Genomic DNA, 8672 nt, shown 5'->3' with positions numbered 1-8672 from the left:
GGGAAGGGAAATGCTGAAGGAAAGGAAATTGTAAAAGTCTGAGCTGTATTTTTTCAAGAGCTACAATGTAATCTGCTTTAAGAGATCTGCTGAAGATCAGTCCAATGTGCAAGAATATGCTCTCACTCAACATTTCAGAAATAATTTGAGACACCATGCAAGTTGGAAGGGGTAGAACATATCTTAAATAAACTTTATTTGAATATCCTTTATCAAAATATTGTGAATTTATTGAGCCAAGAAGCTCCTTTAGGGCTATTTAACACCTGTTAAAATTTCTAGTAGTCTCCCACATTATTCCAATACTTAAACAATCGCAGATGCTTCTAAATTGAAAAATACAGCAAACTACATGCCAAAATACACCAGAAAAAGTGATTGCTTATATCTGAGACATGTAGAGGGAATTTTATTCTCAAAGGCACTTCGAAGGCACCTGACTATCTTACTGACACTACAAATTTACTTGATCCTTTTTATTATAGAATACTAACATGGGATTTGCTGGGAATTAATAAGAGTTTGAATCATCTCTAGGCCCTTTCTGGGCAAGTTTTGGTTTCTGTATAAAAAAAAGAATCTAATTATATGGATTCTCTATTTGATTTAACTACACGTTACTTTTTATGTCTTGGTATGTTATCCCACTGTCTCCAGATAACTCCCTGGAATTCTCCCCCACGGTCTTTTGGAATAACTTTTGTTGCTGCTATTTCATCTTACTCGAGCCCTATCTTCTGCTGCAAAAGGATGGGACACACAGACCTGTATCCTGTCCTGTGCAGTCTTAAGAGAGTTTGCAAAGGAAAAAGAAGATATGGCAAACACCCTGGATGCTCAGGCACCACAGGAGCAGTGGTGGTCCCCAGCCCGCCCTTGCTGCCCTGCAGGAGCAGGGGGCTTGCTGTGCTGTTTGCACCCACCTGCAGCTCCAAAAGCCCCTAATTTATCCCCTTCCTGAGCCAATGGCTAAGCCAGCCTAAGGGAACCAGGGAGAATTTCTCAGATGATTCAGAAAAGCTAAGGAAAGGATTATGGCTTTACATACATTATAAATGCTTACGCCTTCATACCTTCAAACTGTCTGCAAAGGGTATTATGTAGTTGAGGTTTGCCTGTTATTGACTTCTCTCCAGTGCATGCAGAAGTTTCTGTAAACAAAAATGTTTCTTCCTCAGAATTCTGTGCCTCAGGAATAAGAGGTGCATTGAATCTAATCTCCTCAGGTTTGAGGAGAGATAGGAGACTCAGAAATGCTCGTTAGCTCTCACACTTTATAGAAAGAAATATGATGTTATGTATTGAAGCTAAGGAAAAATTCATTTCTCTAAGCTAAGAAGGAATTCACCAGAACAAAACATATCAGGAAAGCAACCAAAATCAAAATCAAATAAAAAACAACCCCCAAAACCTTAAACAAACAAACAAACAAACCCCAACTCCTAAACAAATGGAATTTAAACAAATCAATGTTGAAAAAGCTTGAAGCTGTAAAAAATTGGAAAAGATCTGGAAAAGCCAGACACTAAGGAAAAATTTATTTCAACTAATCTATGGAAAAATTCACTAGGATGAAATGTGTTAGGGCAAAACCTAAAGCAAACAAAAAGATCTTAACCAAATGGAATTTAAACAAACTGGTTTTAGTAAAAGCTATTTCTCAATTGATCAGCAAGTTTTCTTTGAGAAAGTTCAAGTTCAATAGTTCTCTGTTCGTCTGACTTTCTGCTATGAGAAAAAAAGCACAAAACTGAAATATTTTTCTTTTGATCAAACCCTCCTTGCCTTGTACATGCATTACAAAGAGCTGAAACACAATAACAACTGCCTTTATCCTGAACAAGTCACCTTGAGAGGTACAATCTAACCCTGAATTTATTTATGGTGACTATGAAACATGACTATGAAAGGGAAATATAGTACTGAAGAATGAATATGAAATACATTTTAGTTGAAGTAGTTCATTATTACATAACCTCTCCTTTGTTATGTAGCCTCTTGAAACCTGATAGAAGACTACAAGAACAAAAGGGAGGCACTTTAAGTAGAGGAAGATTTTCTAAAAGTCAACTGCAACAAGAGCTCCCTGTCAAGTATGAAGTCTAATCCACTACAGCCACCTCTTCCAAAATCTCTGTGGCATGGCTTTCAAATAAAAAGTACATCTAAGTATTAATCTTCTGGGGAAGAAAAAGGTATAGAAGAGCAACTTGCAAAACAGAGACATGTTTTTTCATTAATTTTAAAGAATCTGCATTTCTCCTTCTTCATGCAGCCCAGGTGAGAGCTAGACCTCTGCAGCATCAGCTGCACGGAGGGAGAAATTAAATGAAGGGTCCATTTATTCAGAGATTTCATGAGGATGTGAGTTGCCGTAGGAAATAGCAATAACTTTTCCTAAATGCGTGTATACTTACTATAAATTATCGACAAATAATACAGGTACTGATATTCACATTCTGCTGCATTGTGTGTGAGATAACTTCGAGTTAGTCCCTAATTATCTAACTAATGGCAACTACCTAGACTGAATTTCTGGTTTGCAAAGAGGGAAACAGTCCAAGAAATGAAAATATATACCTGTGTCCCAGGTAAAATTTACAAAAATCCAAGTGCCTGTTAAATATTTTTATGCTTTAAAGAGTCGCATGAACAGGTAGGATAGAAAACTTATACAGGTTTTCTTTTTTATTATTTTTCTAAATATCAAAGATGATTAAAAATAATCCTTATAGAATCAGTGATCTCTCTCAGTGATCTCTCTCATGGAAGACTTTTCTCACTTTGGCCACAGGTGCTTCCTATGAATGAGGAACTTTGTTTTCATGCTTGTGTATACGTGGTTTGTGCAATCTCCATTTTTAACCCTAATTTAACATTTTACTGAAATTATCATGTTTCTGGCTTGGCAGGAAACATGTCTGTTGTGCTTTTTGATGAACTGCTTTTTAATACAGATGTATCAATAAATCATGTTCCTTTATGTAGTCAGATTTTCTGAAATGATAAAAGAAAATTATGAGCATCAGTTTTTTAAAGGTATGTCAGGCTATAAGGCAGTTTGGATCAGAAACAAAAAAAATTTCTAATATTTTGTCTTTAAAATGCATTCCAAATATTTAAACATACAAATAATATAACAACTTTCTAAGCAATTTTTTTTTGTAATTTGCTATGAAAATAGTGTGAGTCATCATCCTGAAGTATTCTTCTTGGATTATTTCTCTCCTTCGAATTACTTCCCAGTTAAAGTAATTATTTTCTTAGATGCTTTGCATATTTTCATTTTCTTTGATTCTCTATGGTACTGTGCCTTACAACATATGTGGTTTCCATAGCTTTTTGCTCTTTCAATTAAACTTTTTTTTGGGGGGGAGGGGGGAGGTAGAGGAAGGGAATTCACTGAGATATCATTTCAAACAAACACCCAGGTTATTTTATGGCCTCAATATTGCTTTCCATTTTAATAGCTTTTATGCAAAATGGAAAAATATAAGGAATAATGGTCCTTGAATGTTGGATAATGCCTTCAGGCTTAACTGTCAGCATTGTTCCTGGATTAGGTAGATTGAAAACAATTCTTGCCATAAGTCCTATGAAAAAATTCATTGTCTTTCCTGCAATAAGGCCGCTCTATGGCCTACTGCAATGGGAAAACAGAGCAATGGGCTCACTCTCGCTGCATGCCATCCTTCTTCCTTTGGGGCTGCAGTTAAGCTTATGAATGAGCTGGTCAGATAGCAAAGGGACAACCATGGACCTTCCATTCCTGCACCTGCACCATGAGAGGGTGATCGTCAGAACTCTATGTAGAGAAGACCTGCCCTCACAGCCCACCTGGCCAAGAAAGTGCTTTGCGAGGAGCTCCATTATTTTAAATGGAATCACTTGGGGAGAGTAACCACCATATGGGCAAGAGAGCAAATCAGACCTGAAATGAGTACCAGAGGGGTTTGCCTCAACAGAATCCTGTTCTGTGTTTGAGTCACTACAAGTTTCACTCAAATGTAAGGGTAGCTCCTGCCTTCCCCTGGGGAGTGTTCTGGCCACTGCTGCCAGAGTGTGAAATTGACAGGGAGCCTCTGAAATTCACCAGGCTGGGAATATGGCCCACACCAGCCCCCTTCAGCTGTAATCTGGGAGGGCTTGCTCTGGAATTCAAGCAGAGCTCTGAGCTAGTAAGGCACAAGTTGAAGGTCTAGTACCTTCAATAATGGTTGATTTGATCTTTTTCCTGATTGAAATTTAACATGTAGACAATTACAAATGGGAACATCGCATAGATTAAAAATTCAAGTGCTCGCCAGGTCAAAATTGCCTACTTGTCCACTCCAGCCTTCTTGGTTGTTTGCAGTATAATGCTGTAATTAATTCCAAAATCAAATGCTATGATTTTCCTCAGGGAATAGACCGGAAGCAGACTTGTATCGTCTGAATGGTAATTCCTTCTAATACAGGTATATAATTCTGATATGCAGTGACCTATTACCCCACTGAAAAAATCTTCAGAGACTATAATCAGTAAAGAACTTGAAAATTAAACCATTAGTCATTGTGAATATTATATCTATCATCTATTAATTAGAGATTCAAAACTTATAAGATTGCTTTGCCATTGATCAAGATAAATTCTGATGGAGACATGAATACTCTGAACAGTAGTATTCAATCTATGATTGCATCTCATAGCACAATGAAAAAATTAATCATTACTGAAAAATGTAATTGAATGCAAGAATATAATAGTCAATTGATACTTGAGCAGGTGTAAGGGATTCAGGAATAATTACTACTGTAAGAAGTGAAATGCCAACATACATAAAAAAATAAATGTCAGAAGTAATTCTTGTATGTGGAAAGGGAATAGTTTAATCACTTTTATTAAAAAAAAATCAGTCAATAAAACCAGGTAGAAACTCTAAACAGAAAAGAACAAGATCTGCAATGGGAGCTAGTGAAGGAAGTCAAGCTGAGATATAGTTCTTGTCATAACTCAAATACACTGCTGTATCACTCATAGAAGATTCTCATTTAATTGTGGTTATTCCTTCAGCTTTGATGATCACTATTTCATCAATAGTGAAATAATTAAAACAATATGGATATGTGCATCATGCTCAAAGGTCTTGAAAGTTTTGCCATTATTATAACTTAGCAACAAAGCAACCACACTTAGGACATAAATACTTAGGCTTTAGCAACCAGTGTGATGTGCGAGTAGTGAAAAAGGCTGTAATTTCAAGTGGTCAGCTCTTTATGGCATTGTGATTAGCTCAGAATAAATAGAAATAATCTGTTTACCATTAATTCTCTACAAAACTGAATGGACAATTTGAAAATTTTCATTGTGAAAATGGAGGATGGGTAGCAGGCAAAACATTGATTCAGTCACAGGATCTTAACGTTAAAAGGACTATTTCATGCAGTCGTAGACACATAGACATAAGACATCAAAGTATAATAAGAGGTCCAATCATGCAATAGAGAAGAAACAACTAAAGACATGAAACATGGGAAAAGCCTTTTCACACATTGGCTTTTCTTGTTTTTCCAAAACAAGGTGTAGCAAAATGAGGTGTAGCTTCAATTCTAGCTTGTGTCCTACCGCAGGAAACAGTCCTTATTAGAGGGCAGAGTTTTTATCGTTAATAAGAGCTATAGCTTTACAACTTTGCAAGGTACTTTTAAATATCCATCCTTGCCTTACAACCTGCAAAACTTAGTTCTGTTTGATTCATAATAGTGCAGCACTGCATAAATCTCAGTTTGCTCTTATTTTACGATTTCCTCTTTCCCATATCCAAATAACTATAGTTAAAAATAAGTATTTGTAGCCTAGCAGAGGAAACAAACCCTCTTCCTTGCTCAAATTACTTAAATTGTCTTATTAGGAGTACCAATTAAATGATTAACTGATTTTTCCACAACACTCTAAAATGACACTTCTCAGAAGTGATCTGTTGAGTCAGATTGTCTGCAGATTCAGGGAGTGCTGCATCTTTTGATGTTGGGCATAATTCAGAGTCTTTCTTTGTAACTGTAGGGAATAGAAACTGTTGCTCAAAGGCAAAATGAGATATCAGCATACAAGGTAAGAAACAGGGCAGTAGTGATGGGCTGTCTACTGTGCTGACTGTTGTGGGAATGCAAGACATACACCTAATTTTTCTTAATCTCCTTCATATAGGAAAAAAGTACCTGTAGAATTAATAAAAATCCTAGCAACCCAAACAGTAAGGTTCTCCTACATGCTGGTAATGCTGGAAAAGTTACACTCCTTCATGCTGCACTTTTACACGTAATGTCCCACACATAAATTGCCCCCAGAGTTCAATGGATCTGCTGACAAAAGGGAAGTTACTCCTCCCTCTAGATGGATATGAGTTATGGACTTTAGACAGCCAACTGCTTTTCTGGCTGACTAATCAAGTAGGCTATGGGAGCATGCCACTGAATATGAAGAGAACTCAATAAGGAAAGTGGTGACAGGCAGGAAAGATGCCTCCTGTGAAAAATATCATAAAAGTTTGACATTTACAAAAAGATTAAATTACAAACAAAAGTATACGCTAGTAAGAAGTTGGAGGACAAACTTGGGATCCAAAAGTAGCTTCAAAATGAATCAGGCCAGGATTTCATCCAGGGATTTGAACATCAACAGACCAGGCAAAGCTTAAAGATGAGAGTTCACAACTATGCTAAGCTCTTCCCTCACCTCTGGATATTCGTTCCCATTCCTTCCATTTGGCTAGCACTTGCTTTCTGTGTCAGCTCAACTGTTCAAATTCTGGAGCTTATACAGCTATAAGTAAGTAAATAAATAAATAAGTCAGCATTTAGCATCACTAGTAGTGTTTCAACATTTTATACTATTATATTTACTAAAGTAGGAAAGTTCCTCACTTTCTCTCGAGCCAACAGTTTGGCTCAAGAGACATTAGCTATTCTGCTCTAGCTACTTTAAAATATGATCCAAGCAACAGTTTTTAGTGATTCACAAATTATAACACAAATATAGTTGCCATAAAGCCGTGGCTTAGACCCATAGCTTATGCAGAACATTTCTCTAATGCATGGTTCATTGATATCAGGTGGAATCCTGGTTTTTGCCTTGTTTCCTCCTCTAAGGATCCTAAACAACATTATCTCATGGTCAGTGCACCCAAGGTTTGCACATTCCCAACCAGTCAATCCTTGTTTGTAAGTATGAGCTGCAGCACTGTGCTACTCCTTCTTGACTTCATGACCTGTGCCAGGAAGTTGTCATCAATGCACTTCAGAAGCCTCCTATATTTGCCCAGGGTTTTCCCCAATATTTTGTTTGGGTTTTTTTAGCGCTGTCTCTCAGTCTGAGGTGTGAAGGTACTCCCACCACTGGTAAATGGCAGGGTTACCATATGGATCTAGTCTTCGATATTACCACTACTACCTGATCATTACTATTACTAGACACTTGTTCTAGCATATTAATGTTGTCAGAATTCTTTTTTAAAAAATATAAACATTGACCATTGTACACAGCCTACAGTAAAAACAGTTGAACTCAACCTATAGGGCAAGGTGAAGAATGGTTTGACTCTAAACTCCCATCACTGTCATTTCTGCAAACACTAATCTGTTTAGTGTCAGGTAGCTGTGATAAAAAGGAGTAATAGAAAGGGCTTTTGGAGGAAAATGTGTTTCATCAGAAAGGTTTAAGAAAAAAGCCAAGCCAGAACTTGAAAGCATTTTCACTGCCAATTCTTACTAACTCCAATATTAACAACTCACCTGGGGGGGAAGGGAGAGGAGTGCAACAGTTAAATATGTTGCTCTTCACAAAACAGTAATCTTCACAAACTTTTGTCACATTCTTGGCATTTGCCACTCATGTCCAACATTAGCAAAAAATGATGCTAGTATTTGGAAAATGGAAGCGACACTGAATTCCTTCCTCTTTAATAATTTATACCAGGGTCTTAAAAGATCTGCAAAGAACTTGAAAGCAGAGTTGCTTTTCAATATTTAAAATGTTATGAATATTTATTTTTCACTTTTACTGTGACTCCTATTCACCACAAATGCAAAGGACAACTGTTCAAAATGTTTTCCATGCTGGATCTAGTTAAATGCTTCTCTTCTCCCATATGATTTGTCAACTCTGCAAATATTACTCAGGCCACCTGATTCCTCCATATCTGTACATAAGCATACTGTTAAAAATAAATCCTTATTCATCACAGTCTGATTTTTGGATTAAAAGTTTCCTGAAAAATATTTACTACGTTATAAACCATTTTCTTCATTGCTCTTAATCCCTCAGCATTCCATAAATTGCCATGGGACACCTTCCACTAGATTGGGTTACTCAAAGCCCCATCCAACCTGGCCTTGAGTACTTCCAGGAATGGGGCACCCACAACTTCTCTGGGCAACTTGTGCCAGTTCCTCACCACCCCCAGAGTAAAGAATTTCTTCCTAATACCTAATTTAAATCTCTTGTCTTTTAGTGTAAAACCAATACCCTTTGTCCTATCACTACCTGCCCATGTAAAAAGTCCCTCTCCCTCTCTTTAATAAGCCCCTTTTAAGTACCAGAAGGCTACAATGAGGTCTCCCTGAAGCCTTCTCTTCTCCAGGCTGAACAACCCAGTTCTCACAGCCTGTCTTTTTTGGAGAGGTGCTCCAGCCCT

Source organism: Pseudopipra pipra, chromosome 4 (genome assembly GCF_036250125.1).
Source record: "Pseudopipra pipra isolate bDixPip1 chromosome 4, bDixPip1.hap1, whole genome shotgun sequence".
Classification (NCBI taxonomy): domain Eukaryota; kingdom Metazoa; phylum Chordata; class Aves; order Passeriformes; family Pipridae; genus Pseudopipra; species Pseudopipra pipra.
This window is presented reverse-complemented; position numbering follows the sequence as displayed.